This window comes from Cupressus sempervirens, chromosome 3, assembly GCF_028749045.1.
Source record: "Cupressus sempervirens isolate cs-2001-9-10 chromosome 3, ASM2874904v1, whole genome shotgun sequence".
NCBI lineage: Eukaryota > Viridiplantae > Streptophyta > Pinopsida > Cupressales > Cupressaceae > Cupressus > Cupressus sempervirens.
This window is the reverse complement of record NC_143120.1, coordinates 439,930,828-439,945,919: the sequence shown is the minus strand read 5'-3', so window position 1 is coordinate 439,945,919 and position 15,092 is coordinate 439,930,828.

Genomic DNA, 15,092 nt, shown 5'->3' with positions numbered 1-15,092 from the left:
TGATGAATTTTTTGTCATAAAAGAAGGCAAACATTGTCAAAAGTTGTCATTGGAATCCATAATTGATCATTAGAATTACAACGAACAATTCATTGAAAAAAATAAAAAAGGTCAAGATCTGTCGTCAAAATTTGTGTTTGTGATGCTAGCAAAAAAAGAATTTGACGAGGAAGCTATATAAGTGACACAGTTTTTGTCGTTGTTGTCTTGGGTGTTCATCAGAATTGTGATAAAAACTAATAGTCAACAAAACTAAGTTTTAACAAGGTTGCTATATATGCAACGGGGTCAACATTGAAATGTTCAAATAGATGTCAAATTACGACACCAATTATTTGTTTTTGAAAAAAAAACTATTTTTACTGATGTTATTTTGCACTGTTAGTTTGTTTAGGTATATATATAGTGTATGTATATATTTATGTACACACATTACCAATAAATACACACATTACCATCCATATAAATTTTGATACTTATATCCTTTTAATTTTGAAAAATAGAAGTAACACAACACAAAGGTTAGATAACGGAAGGCACAAAACTTTGTTAGATTACAAAATCAGCTATCAAATATGCAAATAGTGTTGGAAATATAAGAGGAGTAACTAAGAGGGGAGGGGTGAATTAGTCACCACAAAAACAGTTCCAAATTCCTTAGATGTCAAAACAAACTTATTAACTCAAATCCTTGCATCGCTTAATTAGAACTAGATATTCACTGTAACTCGGTTAACAAATCAATCTTGAGATATTAATGTGTATTAACCTTTAGTAACTTAATTGTAGAAAGATAAAGCAATAAGAAAATAACATAAACACATGAGACACCAAGATTTAATGTGGGAACCCAATTTGGGAAAACCACCAATGCAACTAGTTACAACTTTTCACTCTTTTGAAGTGAGCCCTATTAGGAATCAACCCTATTAAAGGTTACAAAAGACATTGTAAGGTGTGACCCTATTAAAGGACTTAAATCACCTTGTTAGGAGTGGCCTTGTTAGAGGTCTTAAGATACTTCAATCTAGAAGTGCCACCTTGTTAGAGGATTTACAAAAATGATTATTAAGTCAAATGTGTTAAGAGATTTCTTCAAAGCTACAATTGTTAGAGAGTAACAATGATTGACCTAATTAATGGAGCAACTGATGTGCAGATTTAGATTATTATTCTAGCTTATCCTTTGGACCCTCCTTGATCAAAATATTATTTGTAGCTCTTTGGATGTTCTTCCCTTAATTAGATATCCTTCTTTATTCACATCTTATCTTCTTCCACAACTTCCATATTTCAATCCACAACTTGACCTTTCATATATATGAAACTCAATGTCAAGTTGGTTTGAATACCTTTACAAAAAAGTAATTAACATCCACTAAGTTGGCTCACATAAACAAAATAATAAACAAAACTATTCTATTGTAGGTCAACTAAAGCTGAAACTGGGTCACTTGGTTACCACTGAGTTCCTTGGTAACTGACCTAACTTAGCTTACATTGAACCCCTTTTGTAACCAGCCTAACTCGATTAACACTTGAATCCTTCAATGACCAACCTAGCTTAGTTTGCACTTGATTGTTGAACTTGGCTTCTTCTAAACTTTTGCTCAGCAGATACTAAAGTCTTTTGAGCTTGGTTACTACTGGTAGTGCTCCGTTAGAGTGTAACATTTGTGTAACATCAATGACAATATACAATTGAATAATTGTTTTCACCAAATAGATGTATTCATTTCTATATCTTACCATCTATTATGCAACTGATAGACTATTATCCACTAAATGATATGGCATTCCTAATAGCTCAATGTACTATTTTATTTTTCTATCTCTGATCGTTCAATGCTTACTAATATATTATGTTCACTTTTGTTTTTGTCTATGCTCTCAAATTTTTGTTTCTAACTAGTGTAATCACTTTTCAATCTTTTGAATCATTTATGTGTTCTAATTGAGTAATTTAAACCATATTCAATTCTACATACCAACAAGAGAAAGAGAGATCTTATACAAACTACTCTGCAATGGTAAGCAAATTTAACAAATCAAGATTTAAAAGAAACAATACTCCTTTGAATTTTGTTAAAAAAATTCCATATCCAATGGGCGATATGAATGAGATATAAAGATCCAAATAATGATAGGTAAAATTTTAGAAAGGAAAATTCATGGACATAACATCGTTTATACATTCTATTGCTTGCATGTTGACTGATGAAGCAACCAAGTACATCTCCACTTCAACACGAGACTTGAAATTGAAAAAAGAAAATGCAAAGATCTCAATCATTTAGGAACATAGGCCAACTAACAAAGTAAAGGGATAACAATAATCTTCTATTTGGTTATGTTACATGGCTATGTAGTCATATTACAAATATGGTGCAAAAGCACCTAAGAACCAAGAGGAAAACTTGTATACATTAAGTTATGATAAATATTTTTCTTTACCATATATCATCTTTAGTTTTAATAATAAATGAAGATGCATATCTGCCGCATATATCATAACTCTTTCAACAAATGTCACTATCCAACTTTTGACACTAGTTTATTGAAGAGGAAGATCAACAAATGAAGAAATGGATGCAAATTATTAACTTGTAAGATAAGGAAAATATAAGGTGTATCAACATGCAAATCATGTATCGATATTGAAAAGTACAACCTTTATTTGCCATTACAATTCTTACCATCAACATCCATGATAAGATCCAGTGCAAAGCATTTCACAAAGAACTAAGTGTTATGTTTCATTGCCTACCCATTAAAGTGTGTTTAGTAAAGCAAGGCCAATTTGATTTGTAGGATAGGCACATTGATATGCTTATCCACCTATGTCATGATCCATTCCATACGATGAATATAAAATATAAATGCATGCAAAGTTTCTATAAATGAAGAATTAAGGCAATAAGAAAAACCCTATAGGTTATCTACAATTCAACTTCAATTGTCTCTATATCAAAGGCATGCCTGATAATATCAAACATGCCTTTGGTATAGACAATCATTGCCCCTTCATGAATGACTCAAATACTTCTAATTAAATCAGCAAAGACACATTATGAAATTTTATGTTTCCTAGTTGTTTTTATTAGAAGTCTTCAAGACGTTGTACATAATCTCTAAAATGATCACAAAATGATTAGCTCCAACTGCCCAAAGTAAATTAATTTTAGGAATTGGGAAAGTGTTGATTGGTTTCAAGTTTGAGCTTCACTTGGTTTTGATAATACTTTAATATTCTCTACTTAACAAGGCCAACCACATAAAGGCAGAAGATAATTTTCCCCCTCCCCCCAACGTCACTCTAAATTCCCCATTAACATCTAATTACATTCATTCACCCATTTATGAAATATAACATTCATCATTGTAATCACATAAACATTCATTAACACATAAAATTCATTAATACACAAGATTAATCAATAATTCAATAACACATCATTCATCAAAATTTAGTAGCACAAAATTACATTCATTAAGACAACGTTCTTTTATTATCAGGCAAGGTTTATAGTTACAATCATTTATATTTTCATTTTTTCTTCAATTTTTAAAGGTAATGGCTAAGTGGAGCATCAATTTCTCCATCATTCCCCTCTTCTTCTATTTGTGATCTCAACATATGCTTCTTCCTCATGTGTTGATGAGTATGAAGTTGTTGCGCCAAAGAGGGGTTCGCTGCAAAAACAAATAAATGGGTTAAATTTACAACATTATTTTTATTAATGTTACAAGTATTTCATTAATTAAAAGAACATAACATGGATTTTTCTTTACCTGATAGTGCCACATCATCTACAATAACAACTCTAATCTTAACATGTTGAACACTCAAATCATGCTACATTCGTTCACCGTGACATTTTGCTTGCTCTAAAATATACACAAAAAGGTTACACCAATTGCAATTTAAGATGTTAAATTGTATTAAGAATTACATAATTAATTTTCAAAAGAAAATGAATACCTCCATCACTGTGATGCACATCAGGGCCTTTGTCATGTGCAGGTTTTGTGTCAGGATTAGAAGGTTGCAATGAAATGTCATGTACATTGTTATCATCATTTGCTTTATAAAACAAAAATAGTCAATTTATTTTTGAGATTAACATCAACATATTATTTCTCAAGCATTCAATTAAAAATATTTTTCATTTGGCCTATTTACCTGTGTGTGAACTGATGCACCAGAATGTTCAGTTTGGCCATAAGAATCTTGGTATATGTGTGCAACCATGACTTTAGAGCCTTGCTTGAAGGCAAGTTTTTTGTCTTCTTCTGCGGGTGCAACATCAAAGTTTGAGCCCTATTTTTTTGGCTTAATATCATCAATTTTGTATGTATTGTTTGATTAAACAACTCTTTTTGCAGTTTTATGTAAAAAAATAATTTAAAATTTTATTTATTGCTACTTACAACTCATGTGTGAAGTTTCATATAACCACTAGAGACAAATTGTGTGTTGTCCATGCTTTGCTTGACTAGCCTTTGTAGCCTTTGATGTGTCATGTAGTCTATGAAAAGTTTGAAATATGTTAGATTATGCATAATTATAAAGATCACTAATTAGTGCATATTTACATTCTACTTAATACTATCACATATATTATTTTGCCATCTTTTGGTTCAATTCACCTAGATCCATTTGTGTTATCTTATTTGCATCTACAATGATTTCATTTAACCCCCTCTTTGGACTTGAAGGAGGATGCTCGTACTTTGGGTTGGTCTTCGGATCCCTTTCGTATAGATCCCTCACATACTTTAGATATTGGAAAGCTTTCTGAAGAGTTTCAACACTATCAAATATGTTATTTACAAAGAGCTCCTCTAAAGATTTTATGAGTTGATTTTGTAAGTTGCCATCTTGATCATTCCACCTTTTAAGAAAAAAAAAAGTGTTACATAAAAAAATTAACTTAAGCTACATACCTTGAATATAGTACAATAAATAGATGAAAGGAAAAATATCTAGCAATGATATAAAGCTACATACGTTGTACGTATGGCAGGCTTGAATAGCTTCAATGTCATTTCATAAAGACTTTCATTAAAAAACACCATTTCTTGCAAAAACATCATGGAATCATTAGTCCAAAATTATTTATGAATAAATAATAAAAATAAAGTAAAAATATGGGGAAAAAATGGCAAAAAAAGTAGAGAAAGCGAAAAAAGCAACCTATTGCGAAAATAACTTTTGAGCAATTCGCAAACCTTCCTGCAGTAGAGGCAAAGTAATTTAAAATGGTTGCATAAATAATGCATTATTATCAGCAAAGAAACTGAGAGTAAGGCAGGCACACCCCTGCATTCCAATCAATAACAAATTCCAAGCACTCGTAGATGGTGATCAGAAGGAAAACTCTTTTCGAGATATGGTTAGAAGACACAAAGCTCAGATATCTAAAGAAACATTCAAGTCCAAAACCAGGCCTCTCCTTCAACCTAAGGAATATCATCTTAACCTAGTCAAACACCAACTTGAAGCATCTACAAAGTCCCAAGAGAATCAACAAAAATGCAGAACACCCAAAAAAGAAATGGGATTCAAAACCCTAATTTGGTATCATTTAGAACACAATACAAGCATTCACAAGTCTCAAAATAGTACAAAAGAACAAGAATGGAAGACCATGGTAAACAAAAAGAAGCAGAGATGAAGCAATATAAACCATGATTCAAAACAATACAAAGGGAGCGAAGATATAAACTAGCGGCTCAAAAATCAAGAGATATTTTTCAATAAAACTAAATACCCTAGTAGAGTAAATCAAAAATCTCCATTGAAGCAAAGCCAAGACTATAAGCATGTAAATTGGCCCTTCCAGATAACCGAACCCAACATCTCTAGGTTACTCATTGCCACAAACATGGGCTCCTATTGATATTAAGGAAGCATATGATTTTAGACCAAAAAAACCAACATTTATTCAGAGGGGATTCAAAGAATGGTCCTGATTAGTTTACATTTCACCTCATTGGAAGTTGCATAATATATCAAGCAAACTGAGTGATGGAAGAAACCCTAAGCAAAGCAACTCTATAGAAAAAAGACCATACCGATATTATAATCATCAACAATATATACAACGAAGAAAAATGGAAGGAATGCGTCAAAAAAAGGTATTTATGCATATTGGAATGGTCCAGACAAATAAAAAGCTAAGTTGGAAAGGTATCTAGCAAAAATCACTCAAGCAAAGGTAAGTAACATAAAATCCCACACTAAGCATTATTGATTTTTGCAATGTCTGGACATAGAATCTAGAAATGAATTTTAGAATTATCAAATTGTTATTACAAAGGGCATCATATAGATTTCATAGCATGGAAGCCAAATTTTGATGAAAATGATAATAATCATAAATAGGCAATCAAATGGATGGAATGTGCAAACATAACATTAGAATTAAATGAAAACCACATTATAAAAAGAATAGGTCAATATTTGGGAACATTAATAGGTTTTGAATCAAATAAAAACAAAATAGGAGAAATCAATAATATTATAGGAACTGACTTTAATAAAACTTAAAGAAATTACTAAGGGCAGACAAGAAAAAGGATGAAAAACTTGAGAAAAACAGGGCAAAAAGAATAACAGAGAAGGATAAAAATAAAGATGTAAAGAAAGCAAAAATAAACCAAGAGTCACAAATGGAGGACTCAAAAAGGAAAAAAAAGGTAGAGTATGGATGGATGACAAACATAGACTATCAAAATTTACTAGAGAAATACAAGAAATGTTAGGACTGCAAAACAGAGATGGATTCAATAGATGAGATAGAGAACAATGTAAAAAAAAAAAAAAATGCTCACTCATGAGTTCTTTCTATTATAGAATGATCTGGAAGACCAGTGCATCATAACAGAAGCTAATCACACAATACACAAGAGCAAGGGAATTTTGGAGATAGATGTCGAGGAAGAAAAATCAAACAACAACAATATACAAGTAGAGGAAGAAATTTGTAACAACTAGTCAGAAAAAGGGATTCACAGTGAATTTGAACTAGAGCCAAAAAAAAATCAAGAACAATATCAAACAATGAAGAAGAAAGAACAAAGCCCAATTATCCCACCAGCAGAATCAACACAATGGAGTAATATAACATTTAGGAAAAAAGAGACACCAAGTGACAGAAAGGATATGTTCAATCAAGATAAACAAGAATTAAGGAAGTAGATTGAAATATGAAAAGTGGCATCAAGAATAGTACAAACATAAAAGCAAATAAGCATGCAAAAAGAAAAACATGAAAATCAAGTAGAGAAAATAGGGGAAGATCATGGACCTTTGGTGGAAAGCACCACTAGGAAGAATGAAACAAGAGAAAAAAGACTAGAGGAAGAAGGGCGGAATCTAGAAGCATAAGAGGACCAAATAAATAACCAACTTATCAAAGAAATTTTAACAAAGGATAAACAGTTAATAGAAGAATCTGAAATTGTCGAAGAGTAATCAACCAAGCAAATATGGAAAACTTGGGTATAGCAATGAATCCAGAAGGCATAAAGACACCCATTTGTGGAAAACAAAAATAGAAAAGAGGACGAAAATCATTGAAAGAGTTAAGGGAAGCAGTACGGTAGGTAAAAGAACAAACTAAAATAAGAGAAACCTTATAAAGAGGGAAGGGGAAGAACCTTCCCAAGGAACAATGAAAATCACTACATGGAATGCTAGGGGCCTAAATGCCCCTAGCAAAAAATGCTTATTGAAGCATAACCTAACAATATTTAATATTGAGATCTATTAATTCAAGAAACTTAACTAAGCAAAGAAGAAGGTCTCAGATTAGGACAAAAACTAGAAATTTGGAAATTAGAATTTAAACCATCTCAGGGAGTCCCAGGAGGATTGGTCATTATTTGGAACAACCAAAAAGTTAATATAGAAGACATTATTGCACACTTAAACTGGATGGGAAGCAGAGTTTCCAGTACTAAGACAAACTTACAGATGATAGTACTTAATGTCTATGGACCCATACAAATAGTAGAAAAATTAATAGTCTAGAGCAAGATTAATACATACCTCAGCACATTACAGGAAGAGAACATCATTATTGGGGGCGACTTCAATGCAAGTTTAAACAGAGATGAAAAATATGGTGGGGTCAAAATAATGTCTAGAGCTACAGAAGATTTCGAAGAATGGACAGATAGAAACTCTCTCATTGACATTTCCAACATCTAATGGAGTGTACACTTGGAATAACTAAATAAAATACTTTAGGTACATAGCAGAAAGATTGAACATATTTTTCTTTAAAGGAGATTAAGCAACTTGAACAAAGAGATCAAGGTAGAAATTTTACCAATGGCAGGATCAGACCATTTTCCACTAAAAATTGAAATCAAAGAACAAACTAAACCTAGTAGAAACCCTTTCAAATGTGAAAAGATGTGGTTCATGGATAAAAATTTCATGAATAAAATAAAAAACTATTAGCAAGAAGAATAATTTCAGGGATCTAAAATGTTCTACTTTCTATCCAAACTTAAGAGCTTAAAAGAAAAGATAATTAAATGGAATAACAAAAAATTCAAAAATACATTTAAAGAAAAGTTAAATATAGAAGAGAAAACGGAAAAACTAAATAAAGAAGTCATTAAAAATGAAATGAATAATGAAACTTACCAACTAGAAAAAGAATACTTAATAAAACAAGAAGAAATATTGGCCAAAGAAGAAGTGTATTGGAAGAAAAAATCCAAAGAAAAATGGTTGGAAAAAGGAGACCATAACACAAAATACTTTCACAATAGCACCTTACACCACAGGGACTCTAATAACATACCAAAAATAAAAAACAAGCAAGGAGTACTTACTGATAATCTAGACAATACAACAAAAACATTTGCAGAATACTTTAAAGATATTCTCAATAATTATGAAACATATAATAAATTAAAACAAGAAGAAATGTTGAAAACTATACCCAAGATTATCACACCTGATGATAAAAAAATTCTCAAGAAACCATTCACACTACAAGAAATCAAAATGGCTCTCTTTAATATCAATCCAGACAAATCTTCTGGACCTGATGGATTTCAAGCTTTCTTCTTTCAACAATGTTGGGAGATAATAGGAGAAGACTTATGTAAAGCATTGGAAACATCCAGGAATGGAGGAACACTTCTAGCAAAAATTAATCACACCTTTTTGACTCTCATACCCAAGAAAAATAAGAGTGAAGAACCAAGAGACTATAGACCTATAACTCTTTGTAACACTATAAACAAGGTATTCTCCAAAACCTTAGCTAATCGCCTCAAAAAATTTCTCCCTAAGTTAATATTAGAAGAACAAACAGGTTTTGTACTTGGGAGATCTATCCTAGATGACATCTCAATCATTCAAGAAACAATCCATTCAACAATAAAAAATAACCAATCATGTATGTTACTAAAATTAGATATACAAAAAGCCTACGATAAAGTCGATTGGAGATTCTTATGTAAATCTCTAGAAGCTTTTAGATTTTCAAAACAATGGACAAATATCATCTTTCAATGTATCTCCACCCCTAAAATATCAATCCTCGTCAATGGGACCCCAGAAGGATTCTTTAGTATATCAAGGGGGATTAGACAAGGTGACCCTATTTCACCTTACCTATTTATCATTATGGCTAAATCCTTTGGAAGAGTGATCAAAGCAGTGCAAGTTCAAAACAAAATCTTAGGTGTAAAAGTCACCAAAAATGTGGAAAATACCACTCACCAACAATTTACTAATGATGCAATTCTAGCTGGAGTAAGTACTAAGAAAGAAACAAATCACTTCAAAAATATACTCAACAACTACACTAAAGCTTTTGGTCAAAAAATCAAAGCAAAAAAATCAAATTTTTTTTTCTTAATACAATAGTGGATAGAGAAGATTATATCTACAATAGACTAGGATTCAAAAAGGGTACATTCCCCTTTAAGTATCTAGGAATGTATCTAGAAAAAGGAAACCAAAAAAACCAAGACTAGGAACAAATTTTCGAAAGAATAGACAAACAAACAAAAACATGGAAAGGAAAATGGCTAACCAAGGTAGGAAAAGCTACAAAAATCAAAGCAGTATTATCAGCTTTACCCATCTATCAACTCTCATGTCTACAACTACTTAAGAACATAAATCAAAATATTGAAAAGAAGTTTAGAGACTTCTTTTGGAATGGCTTAGAGGACAAAAAGAAAGAAGCACTAATCAAATGGGAGAAAATATGTAGACCTAGAGAAGCAAGAGGTCTAGGAATCAAAAATCTAGAATGGCAGAACAAAGCTTTAGGAGCAAAACAAGTTTGGAGAATGCATCAAGAAAGAGATAGTAAATGGGATAGAATTCTATACAACAAATAACTAGATATTTAGAGCAAGGAATCCCCTCTTAATGAAGTATCATCCCCTCATAACCAAATAGACAACCTGGAATATTGGGAAAGGAGATTAAGTGTTATTTTGGGAAGACTCCTAGAATGGATACCCCCCCATTGAAAAATCAAGTTTGAATCACAATGTCATTTGTCATTAAAAAAATAAATGGGGCTCCAAGGTTAAAGATTACATTAGAGCAACCAAAACCCCCGTAGAAACCTTCTATGAATGGAAATCCTTAACTAACTATGGCCTGAATTAGACAGACCAGGAGATCCTAGAAAACATTTTGAAAGATAGGCTGATCAAAGTTAAAAATAAGGAGGATAGGCATATATGGGCAACATCCAAAGACAAAAACTATAAAGGCAAAGGAGGATATAAACAAATAATTAACTCATAGATATGGGAAACTTTAAACATCCCAATGAACCTATGTTGGGACCTAGCAAGGCTTCCAAAAGCTGGTATCTTCCTTTGGGTAGCTATCCAAAAATGAATCCTCATAGCAGACAGAATTATAAAAATGGCATTAGAAGGCCCATCAAGATGTATCTTATGCAAAGAAGAATTAGAAACTATAGAGCATCTCCTATATCAATGTAAATTTGTGAAGGAGTGCTAGATATGGCTCAAATCTAAGCTAAATTGGTCAGCCCTCCTACCAGAAAAATGGCAAGATCATATAATTGGATGGCCAAAAAAAACAAGCAAGCAAATATATGGAAAACTCTGGAACATCACCCTAGTAATTCTAGTATGGGAGATATGGAAAGAGAGAAATAGATGGATCTTTCAAGACAAAGAGCTAAATATACTATCACTCTGCACTAAAATTAAAGCTAATATAGTGGAAGTTATAAATAGCGACTTAAGAAAAAAGATGATAGAAGAAGTCTCATTCACAAAATGGCATGCTGAAATAAAAAAACACTGGAAACCTCTAATCAATCCACCCCAAATATATATGAACAATAATAAAATGGCCAGAAAATAATGTAAATGGGAACCACCCCTAAAAGGTTGGAAGAAATTTAATTTCGATGGGGCCTCCAGAGGCAATCCTGGTAAGGCTAGAATATGATGTATAGTTAAGGAAGAGATTGGGAACTGGATAGCTAAAAGAGCAAAACCTCTGGGAGTTGCATCAAATAACATGGCAAAATTAGAAGCAGTAGAAGAAGGATTAAAAATTTGTTTCAAACTAAGAATCAAGAAAATTATAATTGAAGGAGATTACAGATAATCCTAAATGCACTTAGGAAAGGAAAAACTCCAAATTTGATTATAAACTCTTGATTGGAAGCAACTTTAAAATTATTGGAAGAATTCAAAGAAGTTAGATTCTCCCATATATTTAGAGAAGGCAACTATGAAGCAGATTATCTAGCTAGCATAGGTACAAATGGAGAACACATCTTTATTTTTAATCATTGCTAGTGCATGTATTATCTGAAGACTCTCCAAATTATCCCCCTTGATAATTGGCTTTATGATTTCTCAAAGTGGTTCATATATTGGCTCATGATTCTATGATCACATAATATCAACTTGCAGAAATAAAATATATCAAAATGATACTTTAATTATGACTTGAGAGGAAAATCATCATCATAATAACTTAGGAATGGAGTTACCTTGAGTAGTTCTAGATCCTTCCATCTAGATATTATTTAAAACCCTCCGTTAATCCAATTTCCTCATTTTTAGCCCTCCTTTCTAGCAATAGGCATTGGTTAGCTTCTGCATTATGGAAACTAATATTTGCCTGTATCATACCTTTGAAAATAGAACAATGGCCTTTTGTGGCCCTATTAAGCCAAAAAGATGAGACCGGTTGTTTCAACCCATTGATGACATGAATAGAGTGGATATTAGTAGGGTCCTAGGGGAAGGGGTTTTCAACTATGAATACTCATGGAAAACCAACCGTGATATACTAGGGTTATGGATAGGTTGCCTAGCAAGGGTCAGAGTAGTAAAATGGGACATTATTAGATTGAGCCTCAACCTGTTCGACCCAAGTTGGTTGATAGGTTTGGAGGAAGTAGTATTCAACATTGATGACAAATTAAAAATTCCTTTGTTGGAGGCTTATATGGAGTACTAGTTAGGCAGCCCTGAACTAGCTAGAAGCCTAAAATGCCCTAGTTTGGTTATTTGAGACAACATCCTCTTTTATAGAGAATGACCAAGAATGTAGGTAAGTGTGAAATTTTTATTGCATTGGTGAGCTATCATAGAGGACCCTACAAGGGATTGACTCACAAATTACTTACAGGCCTTTGATGCCTACATTCACTCGAAGGTGGATTTTTCTAACTTGGATGGAATTAAATTCTGCCTATTCACCAAGGGCTAGCAATGATACTTTAGAACTAGGATACACCATCACTGAAAAAGGAGAGTCATCCAAGACTGCAAAAGAAAGAAGTAACAAAGGTAAGAACACTAAACCTACTTGTCATTTCTGTACTAAAAAGGGACATACCTCTAATGTATGGAGGAGCAAGAATGCCCATCAGCATGAAAAACCTAAGAATGTGGGTCACTATCATAAGTGCAACAAGCAAGGACATCAAGCACATAACTGTAGGACTAGGACTATCGGAACATCGAGATTTGAAGGTCACTGCTACAATTGCAAAAAGTATGGATATAGAGCTTTTGAGTGCAGATCAAAGCCTATGTGGATACCTAATTAGCCAGTAAGGGGAAATAATTATGGACATCACTATAATTGGGACTACAACACTAAGTATAGCTATCATTACTGTCAGGAATATGGATATATTCTTGAAAATTTCATACGAACACATTTCAATAGAAACTACAACATATGGCTCAGTCAAACTACATGCTTCAGTTGTTTGAAGACTAGTCATATAAGTAGAAATTGCCCAACAAGGTCAAAGGCACCCAATTCAGAGTCCAACAAAGGAAAAGAGAAGGTAGATGTTGAACACATCAGAGGAGAAATGAATAAGACATGGAAGAAGAAATATGGGAGCAACACATCAAATGAAGGGATCACTTCACCTAAAAGGTCAAGTGGTCACACTTCATCAAACTAAGCACAAGAAAGAATGTGGAACTGATATACAAAGCTTTATCATACATCAGTTCCTAAACAAGCAAGTACTGGAAAGAAGAGATCAGCATGAATAGAGATGCAAATTTAAAATTTCAAGATTGCATAAGTGTTACCAAATTTCCTTTAGATGCCAAGTAAAATTCTAGTTCAAGCCGAGTTGATTGCCGAAGTTAGTAGAAGTCAAATGATTAGTTGTAGCCAAGTTGGTAGTGGAAGCCGAGTAATGCAGAAATGCTAAAGAAGCCAAGTGGAGAGCTGTAAATGCACTAAGCATTAAATGCTATGAAAATAGGGTATATTATCACATTTTGAATCATTTTTCTCCATCGCAAAAAAGGAGCAAAGACAAAGAAGAGTGCAAAATGACTTCAAAGGAGAGAATCTAGCATTTGAGCTAATTTCAACAACGATTCAACACAGTTTCATCGATTTCAAGGTATTTACATTTGTGCTGAGCTACGCAATTTTAAATTTCTTTGTGTTAAAACCCTAGCTAGCACAAATGGCCTCCAGTTCTAGGAAACCACAAGAGAAAGAACCATTTGAGGTACAACTAGTGTCAAATGAAGCGAAACAACTAGATTTCCAGCCAATCCCATAAGTGGCATACAAAAATGACCCAGCTGGAGCCCTATTCATTATACCCCCTAAAGTAGTTATGGTCCAAGATGTTAGAAGATATTACAACTAAAAAATTGGAGCCATAGGAGATATTAGATATGAGGGAAGCCTATGACAAATTGTGTGAAAATAGAGTTTTGAAAGAAGAGTATTAAATTTTTAAAAAGAAGGGTTTGAAACGTGCCCTAGAATTCCCCAGTTTTCAAAACTAAATGGATTAGGATAATGCTTAACAGGGTTCATGATGGAAGTTTATGGTTGGAGGATGGTCTAGTGAAAATAACAAAAAGGATTGTACATAGAGTGACAGGTAATCCAACCCTAGATCGGCCAAAGACCCTTAGAAGTGATTCTAAAGAAGCAATTGAAAAGAACACAGGTGCTAAATGGAACAAGAGAGGAATACCAATAGACATTATCCAAGACCCTCTTGTTGACTTTTCTGTTAGGGTTATTGCACATAAATTTTACCAATCCAGTAGACTTAACAGTGTACCTTGCATTGTAGTGGATGTGGGTTACAAACTAGTGAAAAAGGATCATACTTATGATCTTGTAGAACTACAATAGTAAAAAATCAATGAGAACTTAACAACAATAAGAAGAACCAAGGGAGCACAGTGCAAGTTTGGTGTAATTTTGATTTGGATATTTTTCTATGTACAGAATGAATTTCCATCTTTTGGAAAAGTTATCTAGAAAGCAAATAGGTCTATAATAGCTCAAGTAAATGAATATATCGAACAAATGGGAGCTAATTTTGAGACCCTAATGACTAGCTATTTTGAAGACTTCAAGAATACCATGAAGTAGAGGCTAAGAATACCAATTTCATTGGTAGAAAAACATGTAAATGATGTATGCTTTCTTGTAGATATTGATTATACTTATATACAAGCTGCCCTACCAAGAGTTAGATGGCTAAGACCTCTTGGCTATGAGGTAAATATAGATGAAGCATCTGCATCTATAACTGCATTAT